Source organism: Ranitomeya imitator, chromosome 3 (genome assembly GCF_032444005.1).
Source record: "Ranitomeya imitator isolate aRanImi1 chromosome 3, aRanImi1.pri, whole genome shotgun sequence".
In the NCBI taxonomy this organism is placed as follows: Eukaryota; Metazoa; Chordata; class Amphibia; order Anura; family Dendrobatidae; genus Ranitomeya; species Ranitomeya imitator.
The window spans coordinates 552,577,312-552,596,812 of record NC_091284.1 but is presented as its reverse complement, the minus strand read 5'-3'; positions in this window follow the sequence as shown (position 1 = coordinate 552,596,812).

Sequence of the window (19,501 nt, the reverse complement as noted above, 5' to 3'; positions counted from 1 at the left end):
GAACCTGCTGCCAAGTAATGACGGACTATATGGCGGTACTCATAAGTATACACACGTGGGTTAAACTTCACCCAGCGTGAAGGAAGCGATCCTGTTGCGTCACAGGACCGTGGTACCGCACATAGAGCGCGAGCAAGTAGTCAGCGAACTCAACCCCAACTAGGATTGAAGTCCGATTAGACCCTTGCTGGCACAACACCGCAACTGGGTGTGTAAGGAAACTAAATAACAATATTAAGGCACAAGAGTGCATGCGGTGCCGCACTGACGAACGCCACTAACCACCCAGGCTTGGGTAAGGAAAGCACAGAGGAAGTGCACGGCGCCGTACTGGCGGTCACAGCAACTCGACGCTGTAATGTGTGATTTGTGCTGTAGGATAAGTCGGGCGCTAGATAGCAACCATACACCTTCCGCGAACAGATATTCAATAGGGTAGGGGTATCCAAGGACGACTTGCACTCACAACATACACACATTAACAATTGTACACTAGCGCATGGCCGTGCGGTCATGCGCAGTTTATATAGTTGCAGCACAGGAAGTGGCAACAGAAACTTTGCCCTTCCAAGACCTGCCAAGAGGACCAATGGAATGTGCTGCAGAGCCTGAGCACATGACCCTCGATCTCCAACGGGAGATCTTGCCCTTGGCATGCTCAGTGTGTGCAGACAAGGACTTAGTCCCAGAGAGGTCCGCTCGCTGCTGACCAGCACTGGCTTTAATGGCAGAAGCTGAAGAAGCAGCAGTAACTCTCTGTACAGAGTGAGACTGAGCAAGACGCTGGGACCGACGTCCCTGCTGAACAGACTCCACTGCGGCTGGATAAGAATGGGAGACCGCAGCGGAGATGGCTCGAGATTCCCCCTGTGCAGAAGCGGGAACTCGAGACCTAACATACAGTGGGCCTGATTTATTCACTAGTCTCCCATACAAAAAAGGGGAGATTAATATTGGCAAAACTGTGCATCTGTGCCAGTCCTGTCTGTGGTATCTTTCAGTCATTTTCTGCCACAGAAACTATACTGTAATACAGTGGGCCTGATTTATTCACTAGTCTCCCATATAAAAAAGCGGGAGATTAATATTGCCTAATCTGTGCATCTGTGCCAGACCTGTCTGTGGTATCTGTCAGTCATTTTCTGCCACAAAAACTGTACTGTAATACAGTGGGCCTGATTTATTCACTAGTCTCCCATATAAAAAAGGGTATACAATATAGATACAGGGTGCACTCTAGCCGTAAGAAAAATAAAAAGAGGGGGAAAGGGTGCAAGGCCAAGTCCACTATGATATAGCACAAAAAAGGAAGAGAAAAGAATGGACTAAAACAGGCCTGCACAACCATATAACAAAATAACAAAACATGTTTATTGAACACCACAAAAAACACATAAAAACACTTAAAATACAACCATGTGTAAATCACCCCAATGTATCCTGGTAGAAAAGCAGCAATCTATATACAATATATAACATCAGGCCATCCCAAATATATAATTACATATGCCAATAGACCTAAGTGTACCCTAAAAAAGAGATCAATACAATATAATGTCATATGTAAACAATGGTACACAAATTAAGGACTCTTGAGTCAAAATACAGTGCCTAAGCCCAAGGATAATGGACAAATGCATATTATATATCCAAAGAAATGGCAGGGCTCATGATATATGAATAACCAAAAAATGGCCCAGGTAAGATATAGCCTAAATGAATAAATCAGAGCTCCCCTATAGAAGATCTATGGAGATGGCATACCGCCAAATAAATACTCAGCTGGGTCTGAAAATGTGGTGGAATCGAACCAGAGAGCCAAAAGGTTAGGATGATGCTGCAGAGCCACATGCCATAATTGGCCAGCCAGTGATCAGGAGGGGGTGTAAAGACCGAACCCCACGCGTATCGCCGCCGCTGCGGCTTCGTCAGGGGAAGAGTCCTGTCTGTGGTATCTGTCAGTCATTTTCTGCCACAGAAACTATACTATAATACAGTGGGCCTGATTTATTAACTAGTCTCCCATATAAAAAAGGAGGAGATTAATATTGCCTAATCTGTGCATCTGTGCCAGTCCTGTCTGTGGTATCTGTCAGTCATTTTCTGCCACAGAAACTATACTGTAATACAGTGGGCCTGATTTATTCACTAGTCTCCCTTATAAAAAGGGTGATTAATATTGGCAAATCTGTGCATCTGTGCCAGTCCTGTCTGTGGTATCTGTCAGTCATTTTCTGCACAGAAACTATACTGTAATACAGTGGGCCTGATTTATTTACTAGTCTCCCATATAAAATTGGGGAGATTAATATTGTCTAATCTGTGCATCTGTGCCAGTCCTGTCTGTGGTATCTGTCAGTCATTTTCTGCCACAGAAACTATACTGTAATACAGGGGGCCTGATTTATTCACTAGTCTCCCTTATTAAAAAGGGTGATTAATATTGGCAAATCTGTGCATCTGTGCCAGTCCTGTCTGTGGTATCTGTCAGTCATTTTCTGCACAGAAACTATACTGTAATACAGTGGGCCTGATTTATTTACTAGTCTCCTATATAAAATTGGGGAGATTAGTATTGTCTAATCTGTGCATCTGTGCCAGTCCTGTCTGTTGTATCTGTCAGTCATTTTCTGCCACAGAAACTATACTGTAATACAATGGGCATGATTTATTAACTAGTCTCCCATATAAAAAGGGAGAGATTAATATTGCCTAATCTGTGCATCTGTGCCAGTCCTGTCTGTGGTATCTGTCAGTCATTTTCTGCCACAAAATCTATACTGTAATACAGTGGGTCTGATATATTCACTAGTCTCCCCCCAAAAAAAAGATGAGAATAATATTGGCAAATCTGTGCATCTGTGCCAGTCCTGTCTGTGGTATCTGTCAGTCATTTTCTGCCACAGAAACTATACTGTAATACAGTGGGCCTGATTTATTCACTAGTCTCCCATATAAAAAAGGGGGAGAATAATATTGGCAAATCTGTGCATCTATGCCAGTCCTGTCTGTGGTATCTGTCAGTCATTTTCTGCCACAGAAACTATACTGTAATACAGTGGGCCTGATTTATTCACTAGTCTCCCATATAAAAAAGGGGAGATTAATATTGGCAAATCTGTGCATCTATGCCAGTCCTGTCTGTGGTATCTGTCAGTCATTTTCTGCCATAGAAGCTATACTGTAATACAGTGGGCCTGATGTATTCACTAGTCTCCCATATAAAAAAGGGGAGATTAATATTGGCAAATCTGTACATCTGTGCCAGTCCTGTCTGTGGTATTTGTCAGTCATTTTCTGCCACAGAAACTATACTGTAATACATTGGGCCTGATTTATTCACTAGTCTCCCATATAAAAAAGGGGAGATTAATATTGCCTAATCTGTGCATCTGTGCCAGTCCTGTCTGTGGTATCTGTCAGTCATTTTCTGCCACAGAAACTATACTGTAATACAGTGGGCCTGATTTATTCACTAGTCTCCCCCCAAAAAAAGTTGAGATTAATATTGGCAAATCTGTACATCTGTGCCAGTCCAGTCTGTGGTATCTGTCAGTCATTTTCTGCCACAGAAACTATACTGTAATACAGTGGGCCTCATTTATTCACTAGTCTCCCATATAAAAAAGGGGAGATTAATATTGGCAAATCTGTGCATCTGTGCCAGTCCTGTCTGTGGTATCTGTCAGTCATTTTCTGCCACATAAACTATACTGTGATACAGTGGGCCTGATTTATTCACTAGTCTCCCATATAAAAGAGGGGAGATTAATATTGGCAAATCTGTGCATCTATGCCAGTCCTGTCTGTGGTATCTGTCAGTCATTTTCTGCCACAGAAACTATACTGTAATAAAGTGGGCCTGATGTATTCACTAGTCTCCCATATAAAAAAGGGGAGAATAATATTGGCAAATCTGTGCATCTGTGCCAGTCCTGTCTGTGGTATCTGTCAGTCATTTTCTGCCACAAAAACTATACTGTAATACAGTGGGCCTGATTTATTCACTAGTCTCCCATACAAAAAAAGGGGAGATTAATATTGGCAAAACTGTGCATCTGTGCCAGTCCTGTCTGTGGTATCTTTCAGTCATTTTCTGCCACAGAAACTATACTGTAATACAGTGGGCCTGATTTATTCACTAGTCTCCCATATAAAAAAGCGGGAGATTAATATTGCCTAATCTGTGCATCTGTGCCAGACCTGTCTGTGGTATCTGTCAGTCATTTTCTGCCACAAAAACTATACTGTAATACAGTGGGCCTGATTTATTCACTAGTCTCCCATATAAAAAAGGGTATACAATATAGATACAGGGTGCACTCTAGCCGTAAGAAAAATAAAAAGAGGGGGGAAGGGTGCAAGGCCAAGTCCACTATGATATAGCACAAAAAAGGAAGAGAAAAGAATGGACTAAAACAGGCCTGCACAACCATATAACAAAATAACAAAACATGTTTATTGAACACCACAAAAAACACATAAAAACACTTAAAATACAACCATGTGTAAAACACCCCAATGTATCCTGGTAGAAAAGCAGCAATCTATATACAATATATAACATCAGGCCATCCCAAATATATAATTACATATGCCAATAGACCTAAGTGTACCCTAAAAAAGAGATCAATACAATATAATGTCATATGTAAGCAATGGTACACAAATTAAGGACTCTTGAGTCAAAATACAGTGCATAAGCCCAAGGATAATGGACAAATGCATATTATATATCCAAAGAAATGGCAGGGCTCATGATATATGAATAACCAAAAAATGGCCCAGGTAAGATATAGCCTAAATGAATAAATCAGAGCTCCCCTATAGAAGATCTACGGAGATGGCATACCGCCAAATAAATACTCAGCTGGGTCTGAAAATGTGGTGGAATCGAACCAGAGAGCCAAAAGGTTAGGATGATGCTGCAGAGCCACATGCCATAAATGGCCAGCCAGTGATCAGGAGGGGGTGTAAAGACCGAACCCCACGCGTATCGCCGCCGCTGCGGCTTCGTCAGGGGAAGAGTCCTGTCTGTGGTATCTGTCAGTCATTTTCTGCCACAGAAACTATACCATAATACAGTGGGCCTGATGTATTAACTAGTCTCCCATATAAAAAAGGAGGAGATTAATATTGCCTAATCTGTGCATCTGTGCCAGTCCTGTCTGTGGTATCTGTCAGTCATTTTCTGCCACAGAAACTATACTCTAATACAGTTACATAGTTACATAGTTATTAAGGTTGAAGGAAGACTATATGTCCATCTAGTTCAACCCATAGCCTAACCTAACATGCCCTAACATGTTGATCCAGAGGAAGGCAAAAAAAAACCATGTGGCAAAGAGTAAGCTCCACATTGGGGAAAAAAATTCCTTCCCGACTCCACATACGGCAATCAGACTAGTTCCCTGGATCAACGCCCTATCAAGGAATCTAGTGTATATACCCTGTAACATTATACTTTTCCAGAAAGGTATCCAGTCCCCTCTTAAATTTAAGTAATGAATCACTCATTACAACATCATACGGCAGAGAGTTCCAAATACAGTGGGCCTGATTTATTCACTAGTCTCCCATATAAAAAAGGGAGATTTTTATTGCCAGTGTGTGCATCTGTGTCAGTCCTGTTAGTGGCATATCTGTCAGCCACTGTCTGCCACTGAAGCTGTGTACTGTAATACAGTGGTCCTGATTTTCTCTGCAGTCTCACACACCTTTAAAGGGAGATTTAAATTCACAACAAGTTTGCTTACTCCTTCTAACTGGTTTTACAGTACCATATAACGTTTGTTAGTTTGGTTACATTCTTCCAAGAATGAGGAAGTCTGGTGGAAGAGGTCGTGGCCGTGGGCAGTCATTGCCAGCTGGTAATGACGGTAGTGGTGGTGGAGCATCAGGTGGTCGTGGGAAAAGCAATATAGCACCTAAATCTCGAGTTGTTGAGCCAGCGTCATCGTCTGGCTACACAAGGCCTCGAACGCTCCCTTTTCTGGGTGTAGGAAAACCGCTTTTAAAGCAGGAGCAGCAGGAACAAGTTTTGGCTTTCCTTGCTGACTCTGCCTCTAGCTCTTTCGCCTCCTCTTCGGAAAGTGCAAAATTTAAAAGCAGCGCGTCGTCAGTGGATGTTCCCAGTCAGGAACAAGTTGCTTCCTTGTGTTCTTCACCCAGAACAACAGAGAAGGATGCGTCAGGCGACACAACGGGTTACTCCATGGAGCTCTTTGCACATACCGTGCCTGGGTTAGAAAGGAAAATTGTTAACAGGCCATGCCCATTACAAGATGAATCGGACATGGAGTGCACAGATGCACAGCCACAGCCAGATTATGATGCTGTTCCTTTGACTCAGATCACAACATTGCCCTCGCAGTGTACTGATCCAGAATCTGACCCTGATGAGACTATGGAGCCCCGTCACGAACGCTATAGCACCGGCTTACACTGTGACACAGAGGAAGGTGCACAGTAAATAGAAGAGGAGGTCTTAAATGACCCAGTTGTTGACCCCTATTGGCAGCCATTGGGGGAACAGGGTGCAGCCGGTAGCTCTGAAGCAGAGGAGGAGGAGCCACAGCAGGCATCAACATCGCAACAGCTTCCATCTGGCAGGCCCGTATCTGGCCAAAAACGTGTGTCAAAACCTAAAACAGTTGTAGGACAGCGTGGCCATCCGGTTAAAGTAGCTCAGTGTGCAATGCCTGAAAAGGTATCCAATAGTAGGAAGAGTGCAGTCTGGCACTTTTTTAAACAAGATCCAAATGATCAGTGCAAAGTCATCGGCAAGAAATGCTCAAGGACCTTCAGCAGTGGTCAGAATGTTAAAAATCTAAATACAAGTTGCATGCGTAGACATTTAACCACCATGCACTTGCAAGCCTGGACTAACTACCAAACGTCCCTTAACGTTGTTGCACCCTCTCACAATGAAGCTAGTCAGCGACGCTACATTCCTTCCCTCACTGTAAGCCCACCGTTTACCACACCACCTGCAGCAAATGTGGAGGTTTCGTCGCAAGGCCAAAGCTGTCAGGGAATCACCAGGTTCGTGTTAGGAAACACTGTATGTGGGCCAACTGCAAGAATACCATCATCACCAACCCTCTCTCAGTCTGCCATGTCCACCGGCACCCCCGCTAGTTCCACCATATGCAGATCTCCAGTCCAGCTCACCCTACAAGAGATTCTCGTTAGGAAAAGGAAGTACTCATCCTCTCATCTGCCCACATTGCTAGACTAATCTTGTTAGAGATGATGCCCTACCGGTTAGTTGAAAGCGAAGCTTTCAAAGCTTTGATGGACTACGATGTACCATGCTACGAGCTACCCAGTCGACACTTCTTTTCGAGAAAAGCCATCCCAGCCCTCCACCAGCATGTAAAAGACCGCATTGTCCATGCATTCAGGCAATCTGTGAGTAGAAAGGTGCACCTGACAACAGATGCATGGACCAGTAGGCATGGCGAGGGGTGTTACGTGTCCATCATGGCACACTGGGTTAATGTGGTGGATACAGGGTCCACAGGGGACAGCCCTATTGGGACAGTTCTGCCTAGCCCACGGTCTAGGAAACAGTTGGCTGTAGGCGTTCACCCCCCCTCCTCCTCCTCGTCCTCCAACAGAAGCGAGAGCTTGTCCACAGACCGCAGTCGCATGACCACTCCATCCGCAGCTGGCACTGTTGCACACGAGGTGTCCCATTATGGAACAGCTAGTGGCAAGCGTCAGCAGGCTGTATTGGCAATGAAGTGTTTCGGCGACAACAGACACACCGCGGAAGTTCTGTCCGAGTTCTTGCAGCAAGAAACTCTGTCATGTCTGGGCAGTGTACATCTTGAGGCAGGCAAGGTAGTGAGTGATAACGGAAGGAATTTTATGGCTGCCATAGCCCTTTCACAACTGAAACACATTCCTTTCCTGGCTCACACCTTAAACCTGGTGGTGCAGTGCTTCCTGAAAAGTTATCTGGGGTTACACGACCTGCTCCTGAAGGTGCGAAGACTTTGCTCGCACATCCGCCGTTCGCCCGTACATTCCAGCCGTATGCAGAACCATCAGCAATCTTTGAAGCTTCCCCAGCATCGCCTAATCATCGACGTTGCAACAAGGTGGAACTCCACACTGCACATGCTTCAGAGGCTGTGTGAACAGAGGCGTGCTGTTATGTATTTGTGGGAGGATACACATACACTAGCAGGCAGTTGGATGGCAGACATGGAGTTGTGAGGTGTGCAGTGGTCGAAGCTACAAGACCTGAGTCAAGTCCTTCAGTGTTTTGAGGAATGCACATGGCTGGTTAGTGCAGACAACGCCATAATAAGCATGAGCATCCCCCTTATGCGTCTGCTGATGCAAAGTTTGAGGCACATAAAGGAGCAAGCGTCTGCAGCCGTGGACGGGGGAAACCTTGATGACAGTCAGCCATTGTCTGGTCAGGGAAGTCTACTAGACAAGGTGGCGAGCGAAGAGGAGGAGGAGGAGGAGGATGATGGGGATGAATATTTTTTGGATGAGGAAGCTTCTCAGGGGGCAATACAAACTGGTGGCATTGCAAGGCCAGGTTCAGGGTTTTTGAGGGAGACAAGTGACGTTGATTTGCCCGAAAGTGCTTCTCAACCCAGCACAAGCAGTGAATTGACAACTGGAACATTGGCTCACATGGTGGATTATGCCTTGCGTGTCCTAAAAAGGGACCCCCACATTATAAAAATGATGATCGATGACGATTACTGGTTGGCCTGCCTCCTGCATCCACGCTATAAAGGGAAATTGCAAAATATCATGCCACATGAGAACCTTGAACAAATATTGGCAACCAAGCAAGCAACTCTTGTAGACCGTTTGATTCAGGCATTCCCAGCACACAGCGCCGGTGATGGTTCTCACACGAGCTGCAGGGGGCAACAGGGCAGAGGTGTTAGAGGTGCACAAATCAGAAGTGGCTTTAGACAGAGGGGTTTTCTGACCAGGTTGTGGAGTGATTTCGCAATGACCGCAGACACGACAGGTACTGCAGCATCACTTCAAAGTGACAGGAGACAACATTTGTCCAGTATGGTTACTAACTATTTTTCCTCTCTTATCGATGTTCTCCCTCACCTGTCATTCCCATTTGATTACTGGGCATCCAAAACAGACACCTGGCCTGAATTGTCCGAATATGCATTGCAGGAGCTTGCTTGCCCAGCAGCTAGTGTGCTATCAGAAAGAGTATTCAGTGCTGCTGGTTCAGTACTGACCAAAGAAAGGACTCGTCTGGCTACCCAAAATGTTGATGATCTAACCTTCATTAAAATGAACCACTCATGGATTTCTAATTATTTTGCCCCACCTTTCCCGGCTGACACCTAGCTTTCCTGTAAAAAGGTCTTGCTTTTGGACTGGCCTTACTGCCTGTTCCAATTTCTCAATTTGCAGCTGCTGTGTGTCCAGCATACAACATGTTTACACCTCCCTAAATGGGCTGACTCCCCCCACGGGGCCGTGGTCACCACTTGGCGCAAGCACCCGTGAGAGTGTCGTTTGTCTGAAGAGGTGGGTGTGCCCACATTTGGGCGACGGCACTGGCACTGGGTCCCTCATAGTACAATGAAGTGTCTCTGGCGGTGGTGGTGCACACCCAACGTCAGACACACCGTTGTAACCTGAGGGGCCCTGGGCCAGTACCGCCGGCCACGAGAGAGTGTCCCCCCCAGCTCAAACAGTGCTCTACCACTTGCAAAATGATCTCTCACTGCTCCACCACTGTTTAGTCTATGCGGTGAAATCCTTTAATGCCTGGCACTGACAATACCAATTTGTTGACATGTATGATGCTAGTTAAAATATTCAGGGGCCCTGTCCTACATTTACACCAGTAAATACTTGGCGCCAAATAGCAATGTCTGAAAGTAAGCAGAGGAGCCCACCCCTGTACCTAATTATGCCACCTGTTTTTTTTTGTTTTGTTTTTTTGCGAGACACTCCTTCCAATTGTCTGCCGCTGACCACACCAATGCTGCCTGTACACCCCTGCAACATAATTAAACCTGCATTGAGCCTAATTTTTTATTTTAGGCCTACTAAGTCTTTCTGCGGTCACTCCTTCCAATTGTCCTCCGCTGACCACACCAATGCTGCCTGTGCACCCCTGCAACATAATTAAACCTGCATTGAGCCTAATTTTTTTTATTTTAGGCCTACAAAGTCTGTCTGCGGTCCCTTCTTCCAATTGTCCTCCGCTGACCACACCAATGCTGCCTGTGCACCCCTGCAACATAATTAAACCTGCATTGAGCCTTTTTTTATTTTAGGCCTACTAAGTCTGTCTGTGGTCACTCCTTCCAACTGTCCTCCGCTGACCACACCAATGCTGCCTGTGCACCCCTGCAACATAATTAAACCTGCATTGAGCCTAATTTTTTTATTTTAGGCCTACTAAGTCTGTCTGCGGTCACTCCTTCCAATTGTCCTCCGCTGACCACACCAATGCTGCCTGTGCACTCCTGCAACATAACTAAACCTGCATTGAGCCTAATTTTTTTATTTTAGGCCTACTAAGTCTGTCTGCGGTCACTCCCTCCAATTGTCTTCCGCTGACCACAGCAATGCTGCCTGTGTACCCCTGTAACCTAATAAAACCTGCATTGAGCCAACTTTTTTAATTTAAGGCCTAGTAAGTCTGTCTGGGGTCCCTCCTGCCAATTGTCCTCCGCTGACCACACCAGTGCTGCCCGTGTACCCCTGTAACCTTTCTTAAACCTGCATCGAGCCAACTTTGTGGTGTAAGGCCTACTACCAGTGTCTGTCTGCGCCACTCAATACAGCTGTCCTCCTCTTAAAAAAACTGAGCTGCAATTGTCAGGTTTTCAGCCTACCGGAATTTGAAAATTGCATTGGGGCCACAAGTTTGGTTGGGTTCTAAAAACGGTGTCTGCAGCTCCAAGGTGTTCTCCAGGTTGCCTTTCCTGAGCTTCAATCTTCAGGCTCTCGTTTTAATTAGTTTTTAATCTAACAACTGCATTGGGGCTACAAGTTTGGTTGGGTTCCACAAACGGTTTTTGCCGCTCCAGGGTGTTCTCCAGGTTGCCTTTCCTGAGCTTCAATCTTCAGCCTCTCGTTAATTAGTTCTTAATATAACAACTGCATTGGGGCTACTAGTTTGGTTGGGGCCTACTAACAGTGTCTGCCGCTCCAAGGTGTTCTCCAGGTTGCCATTCCTGAGCTTCAATCTTCAGGCTTTCGTTAATTACTTTTTAATCTAACAACTGCATTGCATCTACAAGTTTGCTTGGGTTCTACAAACGGTGTCTGACGCTCCAAGGTGTTCTCCAGGTTGCCTTTCCTGATCTTCTATCTTCAGGCTCTCGTTAAATAGTTTTTAATCTTACAACTGCATTGGGGCTACTGGTTTGGTTGGGGCCTAATAACAGTGTCTGCCGCTCCAAGGTGTTCTCCAGGTTGCCTTTCCTGAGCTTCAATCTTCAGGATTTCGTTAAATAGTTTTTAATCTTACAACTGCATTGGGGCTACTGGTTTGGTTGGGGCCTAATAACAGTGTCTGCCGCTCCAAGGTGTTCTCCAGGTTGCCTTTCCTGATCTTCTATCTTCAGGCTCTCGTTAAATAGTTTTTAATCTAACAACTGCATTGGGGCTACTAGTTTGGTTGGGTTCTACAAACGGTGTCTGCCACTCCAAGTTGTTCTCCAGGTTGCCTTTCCTGAGCTTCAATCTTCAGGATCTCGTTAATTAGTTTTTAATCTAACAACTGCATTGGGGCTACAAGTTTGGTTGGGTTCTACAAACGGTGTCTGCCGCTCCAAGGTATTCTCCAGGTTTCCTTTCCTGAGCTTCAATCTTCAGGATCTAGTTAATTAGTTTTTAATCTTACAACTGCATTGGGGCTACAAGTTTGGTTGGGTTCTAGAAACGGTGTCTGCCGCTCCAAGGTGTTCTCCAGATTGCCTTTCCTGAGCTTCAATCATCAGGCTCTCGTAATTAGTTTTTAATATAAAAACTGCATTGGGGCTACTAGTTTGGTTGGGGCCTACTAACAGTGTCTGCTGCTCCAAGGTGTTCTCAACGTTGCCTTTCCTGAGCTTCAATCTTCAGGCTCTCGTTAAATAGTTTTTAATCTAACAACTGCATTGGGGCTACTAGTTTGGTTGGGGCCTACTAACAGTGTCTGCCGCTCCAAGGTGTTCTCCAGGTTGCCTTTCCCGAGCTTCAATCTTCAGGCTCTCGTTAATTAGTTTTTAATCTAACAACTGCATTGGATCTACAAGTTTTGTTGGGTTCTACAAACGGTGTCTGCCGCTCCAAGGTTTTCTCCAGGTTGCCTTTCCTGACCTTCAATCTTCAGCCTCTCATTAATTAGTTTTTAATCTTACAACTGCATTGGGGCTACTAGTTTGGTTGGGGCCTACTAACAGTGTCTGCCGCTCCAAGGTGTTCTGCAGGTTGCCTTTCCTGAGCTTCAATCTTCAGGCTCTCGTTAAATAGTTTTTAATCTAACAACTGCATTGGGGCTACTAGTTTGGTTGGGGCCTACTAACAGTGTCTGCCACTCCAAGGTGTTCTGCAGGTTGCCTTTCCTGAGCTTCAATCTTCAGGCTCTCGTTAAATAGTTTTTAATCTAACAACTGCATTGGGGCTACTAGTTTGGTTGGGGCCTACTAACAGTGTCTGCCGCTCCAAGGTGTTCTCCAGGTTGCCTTTCCTGAGCTTCAATCTTCAGGCTCTCGTTAATTAGTTTTTAATCTAACAACTGCATTGGATCTACAAGTTTTGTTGGGTTCTACAAACGGTGTCTGCCGCTCCAAGGTGTTCTCCAGGTTGCCTTTCCTGACCTTCAATCTTCAGCCTCTCATTAATTAGTTTTTAATCTTACAACTGCATTGGGGCTACTAGTTTGGTTGGGGCCTACTAACAGTGTCTGCCGCTCCAAGGTGTTCTCCAGGTTGCCTTTCCTGAGCTTCAATCTTCAGGCTCTCGTTAATTAGTTTTTAATCTTACAACTGCATTGGGGCTACTAGTTTGGTTGGGGCCTACTAACAGTGTCTGCCACTCCAAGGTGTTCTGCAGGTTGCCTTTCCTGAGCTTCAATCTTCAGGCTCTCGTTTAATAGTTTTTAATCTTACAACTGCATTGGGGCTACTAGTTTGGTTGGGGCCTACTAACAGTGTCTGCCGCTCCAAGGTGTTCTCCAGGTTGCCTATCCTGAGCTTCTATCTTCAGGCTCTCGTCAAATAGGTTTTAATCTAACAACTGCATTGGGGCTACTAGTTTGGTTGGGTTCTACAAGCGGTGTCTGCGGCTCCAAGGTGTTCTCTACTTTGCCTTTCCTGAGCTTCAATCTTCAGGCTCTCGTTAAATAGTTTTTAATCTAACAACTGCATTGGGGCTACAAGTTTGGTTGGGTTCTACAAACGGTGTCTGTCGCTCCAAGGTGTTCTCCATTTTGCCTTTCCAGAACTTCAATCTTCAGGCTCTCGTTAATTAGTTTTTAATCTAACAACTGCATTGGGGCTACTAGTTTGGTTGGGTTCTGCAAACGGTGTCTGCCGCTCCAAGGTGTTCTCCAGGTTGCCTTTCCTGAGCTTCAAGCTTCAGGCTCTCGTTAATTAGTTTTTAATCTTACAACTGCATTGGGGCTACTAGTTTGGTTGGGGCCTACTAACAGTGTCTGCCGCTCCAAGGTGTTCTGCAGGTTGCCTTTCCTGAGCTTCAATCTTCAGGTTCTCGTTAAATAGTTTTTAATCTAACAACTGCATTGGGGCTACAAGTTTGGTTGGGGCCTACTAACAGTGTCTGCCGCTCCAAGGTGTTCTCCAGGTTGCCTTTCCTGAGCTTCTATCTTCAGGCTCTCGTTAAATTGTTTTTAATATAACACTGCATTTGGCCTACTAGTTTTGTTGGCCCTACTAACGGTGTCTGCCGCTCCTTGCTGTTCTCCACTGAACAAAGCAGTGCCCCCTGTTTACCACTGTTACCAATTTTGAACTGCATTTAGCCTACTTACTGATTTGGGCCTACTCACTTTGTCAGCCTCTCATTACAGTTGTCCTCCACTGAACACAGCAATGCCGCCTGGTTAGTCCTGTTACCAATTTTGAACTGCATTTAGCCCACTTTATTATTTGGGCCTATATCTGTGTTTCCTCCTCATCCTGCCCATTGCCCAGCCAATGCTAGATGAGTCTGCTGGTACATTGACCCAGGCAGCTACATTCCCCTTGCACGCTACACAGCCAGAATGTGACCCTGCTGAAAGTCAGGTTCCACTTCCCACGTACTATACCACCTTACACAGGGACAAAGAGGAAGGTGCAGATGAAAGTGCAGGTTCCTTCATCAGGTGGGGGGGAAGTCACTGGCACAGGGCCCATCATAGTATGCAAAAGTGTCGCTGCCGGTGGGATGCGCCCCCACCATGCAAACACACCGCCGTACTTTGAGGGGCCCTGTGCCAGTGCCAATGCGAACCAGTGGGCCCCCCTGCTTGCTCAGGATCACAGCACTTGCAAAGTTGAAATACTTACCTCTCCCTGCTCCACTGCGGTGATGTGGTCCACGTTTCCTGGGCCCACTAAATACTTGAACCAGCTCAACCCCCCACAACTTTAGCCAAATGACCCCCAATTTCCAATGCCTAACTATTATTATAAGGTAAGTTAAGATTGACAAGCTTCAGTAACAAGAATGGATGTTTTTGCCATTAAAATGGGCACTGTAGGTGTTTTCCTGGCCTCCACTCACTGCCGACTATGCTTCCCCATTGACTTGCATTGGGTTTCGTGTTTCGGTCGATCCCTGACTTTTCACGATAATCGACCGATTTCACTCGACTCAACTTTTGAGATAGTCGGGTTTCTCGAAACCCGACTCGACCCTAAAAAAGAAAAAGTCGCTCAACCCTAGTACCGACGCAAGTGTGAAAGAGGCCTTAATGAGAGTTGAATTTAAAAAAAAAAAAAGGAAAAAAATGGCGTGGGCTCCCGCACAATTTTCTGCGCCAGAGGGGGGAAAGCTGACGGCCGGTGGCCAATATTTGCCTGCTATGAATATCAGCCCGCAGATGTCTGCATAGTCTTTACTGGCTATTAAAATAGGGGGACCCCAAAACAAAATGACGTGCGGGCTGATATTCATAGCCTAGAGAGGGGCCATGGATATTGCCCCCCCGGCTACAAATACCAGTCCGCAGCCGCCCCAGAAATGGCACATCTGTAAGATGCGCCAATTCTGGCACTTAGCCTCTCTCTTCTCACTCCCGTGTAGCGGTGGGATATGGGGTACTAAGGGGTTAATGTCACCTTGCTATTGTAAGGTTACATTGAGCCAGGTTAATAACGGAGAGGCGTCAATAAGACGCCTATCCATTATTAATCCAACAGTAATAAAGGGTTAATAAAACACACACACATTAGGAAAAAAAGTATTTTAATATTCTTCATTTAGCCATACTTACCATACTTCAGCACCTGCAAAAAAAGTAAAATAATAAACCGTATACTACCTGTCCGCCATAGTCCAATTAATAACGAGTGTCCCATGACAATCTCCCCTATAGAACAGTGACATCGGGTGATGTCACTGCTCCATAGGACCCTCAGTGACACACTGACAGGAGACAATGGCTCCTGCAGTGCATCACTGAGGTTACCTTAGGACAAAGTCTCACTTTTTGGCAATTGCTGCGAGGAAAAATTTCTCATACACCAATGCCAAAAGCGAGACTGGGAACTATTTTTTTTTACAGCGGTGGAGGAATACAGTGCGGAAGGATACTTTCCTCCCATCATTGTGTTCCTGGAGCCACTAAAATTTGGGGATGCATATGTCTTGATAGCAGGCTAGGCCTTGCAGGTAATACATAAGAAAACAGTATGGCAGGACCAACTGAAGAATGTGAAGTGGGTTTTCCTGTGGTTATCTAGTACCTGGGTTCATAAGCTTATTGGGGTACATATGACTTGATAGCAGCGTGGCCTTGCAGGTAATACATAAGAAAATGGCGTGAAACTCTGACAACATTGCTTACAGCTGTGACCTTGGAGTCAGAAATGCTTCCAGGGGCGGTCCCCATGATGTTCCCATGTCATTTGAGCAGTGTTTTCATCATTTTCAGACGTTTTTAGACCTTAAAAGGACCCCCAAGGGAATCACGGTAAAAATACTCGGGTTTCCCATAGACCTACATTGGGCTCTTTGCTTGGGTCGACTACCCGAGTATACCAATCTGCTTGACCCGAGCAACGAGCACCCGAGCATTTTAGTGCTTGCTCATCACTAGTTAGTAACCAAAGAAATTTGTTTGGTTCTGTGGATGAGGCCTATATAACATAGACTAGATGCTACAAACAATTTCATTAGTCCCAGAATAAAGAATTATATGAGTGTGGATGACGTCTGTATAACAAAGAAAATACTGTATATATGTGCAAGGTGTGCAGGCAGCTTAATTTCACCCCACATAATTACAACGTGGGATATGGCTGGCTGTGTCACGTTTAGCAACAGACACAATTATTTTTTTTAAGGTGCATGAGGTCTGCAGACAGCATAATTTCTCCACCACAAAACTACAATGTGGAATATGGAGGGCTGTATCACATTTAGCAACAGAATTTTTTTTTAATGTGCTTGAGCTCTGCAGACAGCCTAATTTCACCACCACAAAATTACAACAGGGGATATGGCAGGCTGTATCACATTTAACAGCAGAATTTTTTTAATGTGCATGAGCTCTACAAATAGCTTCATTTCACCACCACAAACTTACAATGTGGGATATGGCAGGCTGTATCACGTTTAGCAGCAGAATTTGTTTTCTTTTGTTTAATATGCCTGAGCTATGCAGACACTGGAATTTCACTGCCACTAAATAACAAGGTGAGATATGGCATTGTGAATCACGGTAGCAGCTGTCAAAAAAAAAAATTCATGCACAACAGCTCAAATCACAGAACAATTTCACCACACCAGTATATGTCAAGGTGGGATATGGCATGCTGTTTCACATTTACTAAGTGAAAAAATAAGATTTAGAATGGTCTACTCATGCATGGAGCACAATATATGGAGAGGGACATGTGATTTCAGCAGCCAACGACACAAGCTGTTGTTTCAGGACATTGTGGATATTTCCTTCACTCTGATTGGCTAGCTGCAATGTGCACATATAAAGATAGCAGAAAAAAGTTTACAAGCAAGCAGCTCCTCTGAGCTCTGCAAACCCCCTACCCTCATCAAACACATGCCCCATGTTCGCTCATCCAAACTAGTCTGAATAGGTGCATACAAGGAGCAGCTACCTCCATATACAGTATACAAAAAAAGGTTGCACTCTCTCGTGCTCAAGCATATCAATGTGAAATATCTGAAATATGAATAGCAATACGGCTTTTGAATACTAGAAGAAAATGAATGAGATGCTTTGCACACAATTTGGCCAAATCATGTCAGCCCATCAACCACTGTCAAGGTGGTCTCAAAAGACTGATGGGTCTCTATCTATATGATTACCTCTCATAGGGTGATGTTTGAATTCCTGGATGAATGTGGACACTTCTCTCAGTAATGCCTGCATTTATGGGTAGGTAGGAACCTGCTGTAATTAAAAGCACCACATGTTGAAAGGCGGAGTGCTCGGTCAGTAAGCTAATATGCAAATAAAAAACTGACTGGCACATCCAAACTAGTCTGAATAGGTGCATACCAGGAGCACCTGTGTGCAAAACATCTCATTAATTTTTTCCTAGTATTCAAAAGCCGTATTGCTATTCATATTTCATATATTTCATATTGACATGCACGATAGAGTGCAACCTTTTTTTGTATATTATATATGGAGGTAGTTGCGCCTGGTATGCACCTATTCAGACTAGTTTGGATGTGCCAGTCAGTTTTTTGTATTTTGTATGTTAGCTTACTGACCGAGCACTCCGCCCTTCAACATGTGATGATTTTAATTACAGCAGATTCCTAGTAACCCATGAATGCAGGCATTACTGAGAGAGGTGTCCGCATTCACCCAGGAATTCAGACATCAATCTAAGAGAGGTAATCATATAGATAGGGACCCATTAGTCTTTTGAGACCAACTTGATGTTGGTTGATGGGCTGGGATGATTTGGCCAAATTGTGTGCAAAGCATCTCATTAATTTTTTCCTAGTATCCAAAAGCCGTATTCCAATTCATATTTCATATATTTCACATTGACATGCTTTAGCATGATAGAGTGTAACCTTTTTTTGTATATTGTATACGTGCCCCATGCTCATCATACACCGCCATTATTGTAGCCAAAGTGCTGAAAATACTTTAGTGGCAATGTAAATATTTTCCAGCACATTTTACCAAAAGTTTAAGATTTTTCCTGATTTTATAAAATTTTACTCGTGTTTCCTATCAAAAATCTGAATGTGCCGTATTCGTGCCAATTTTATGTTTGATGATTATTTTTCGAACATATTCGCTCATCACTAATTACTAAATCTATGTTTGAATTAAAGAGGCTGAAAGAGGTTGGACAAAGTGCTAGAAAACCTCTGAATGTCAAACACGTCTTTTTGGGGGAATTGAAGGTTTTGCTGGACAGTTGACTCATGGCAAATCCATTTTTGAGGAAAAGTTAACAGAGCTGTCAAATATAAATTTTAAAATATTTGCTCATCTTTAACAATAAAGATTCTAGCTATGCTAGCTATTATGTAATAGTCTAATTTATAGCTATTGAAAAGCTTGAGAGAAAAATTTGATACATGCTTAATAATAATTTTGTGGTTTTACTTTCTATCTGCTGTATTTGCAGTTTACACATAAATAGATTCTCTTTATTCATCTAATCAATTTATTGATGAAAGTCAAATATTATTTAACCTAGTAAAATATCCGGAGGATAAACAATTGACACTGTCACATTTAATTCTCTGTAAAATCAATAGATTTATCATTTAGTAAACAATGTATCATACCATGCAATGCAAAATATGTGTTTAAAATATTTAGTCAGAAAAGAATAGTGATGCACATGTAAATTATGTCCTATAAGGATGTGATTAAAATATCGCATTTCATATTTCTTAAAAATTATTTTTTTTAAATCCTCTTATTCTTCTTTCTTTTCATATCATTATTGTCTCCAGCTTTATTAAACTTGACCACTATTAAGCAAAATAAGAAAATAAGTCTGTTTTGTCTTCCTTAATAATTTCATCATTGTTCAGGAAGAACATATAGTTCTTCCTTCTTAAATTCTATGAACTTATAATTTATTATTAGCTCCATAATTCTATGGCGATTACTATCATAATGCAACTTTTTAGAATTAAACGTTTTTATTCTACAAAGTCCAAATCAGTCCAAGTAACAGTTTTTGAACATATAATGCTAACTCATGAGAAATATTCTACATGTCTAGTTTAGATTCTCATCTCAGTTGCAGCATTACATTTTAAACCTTTCTTTTATAATTGGCAGCTGTTTTAGGGAACTTCCCATCTGACAGCCAGCTTAGCA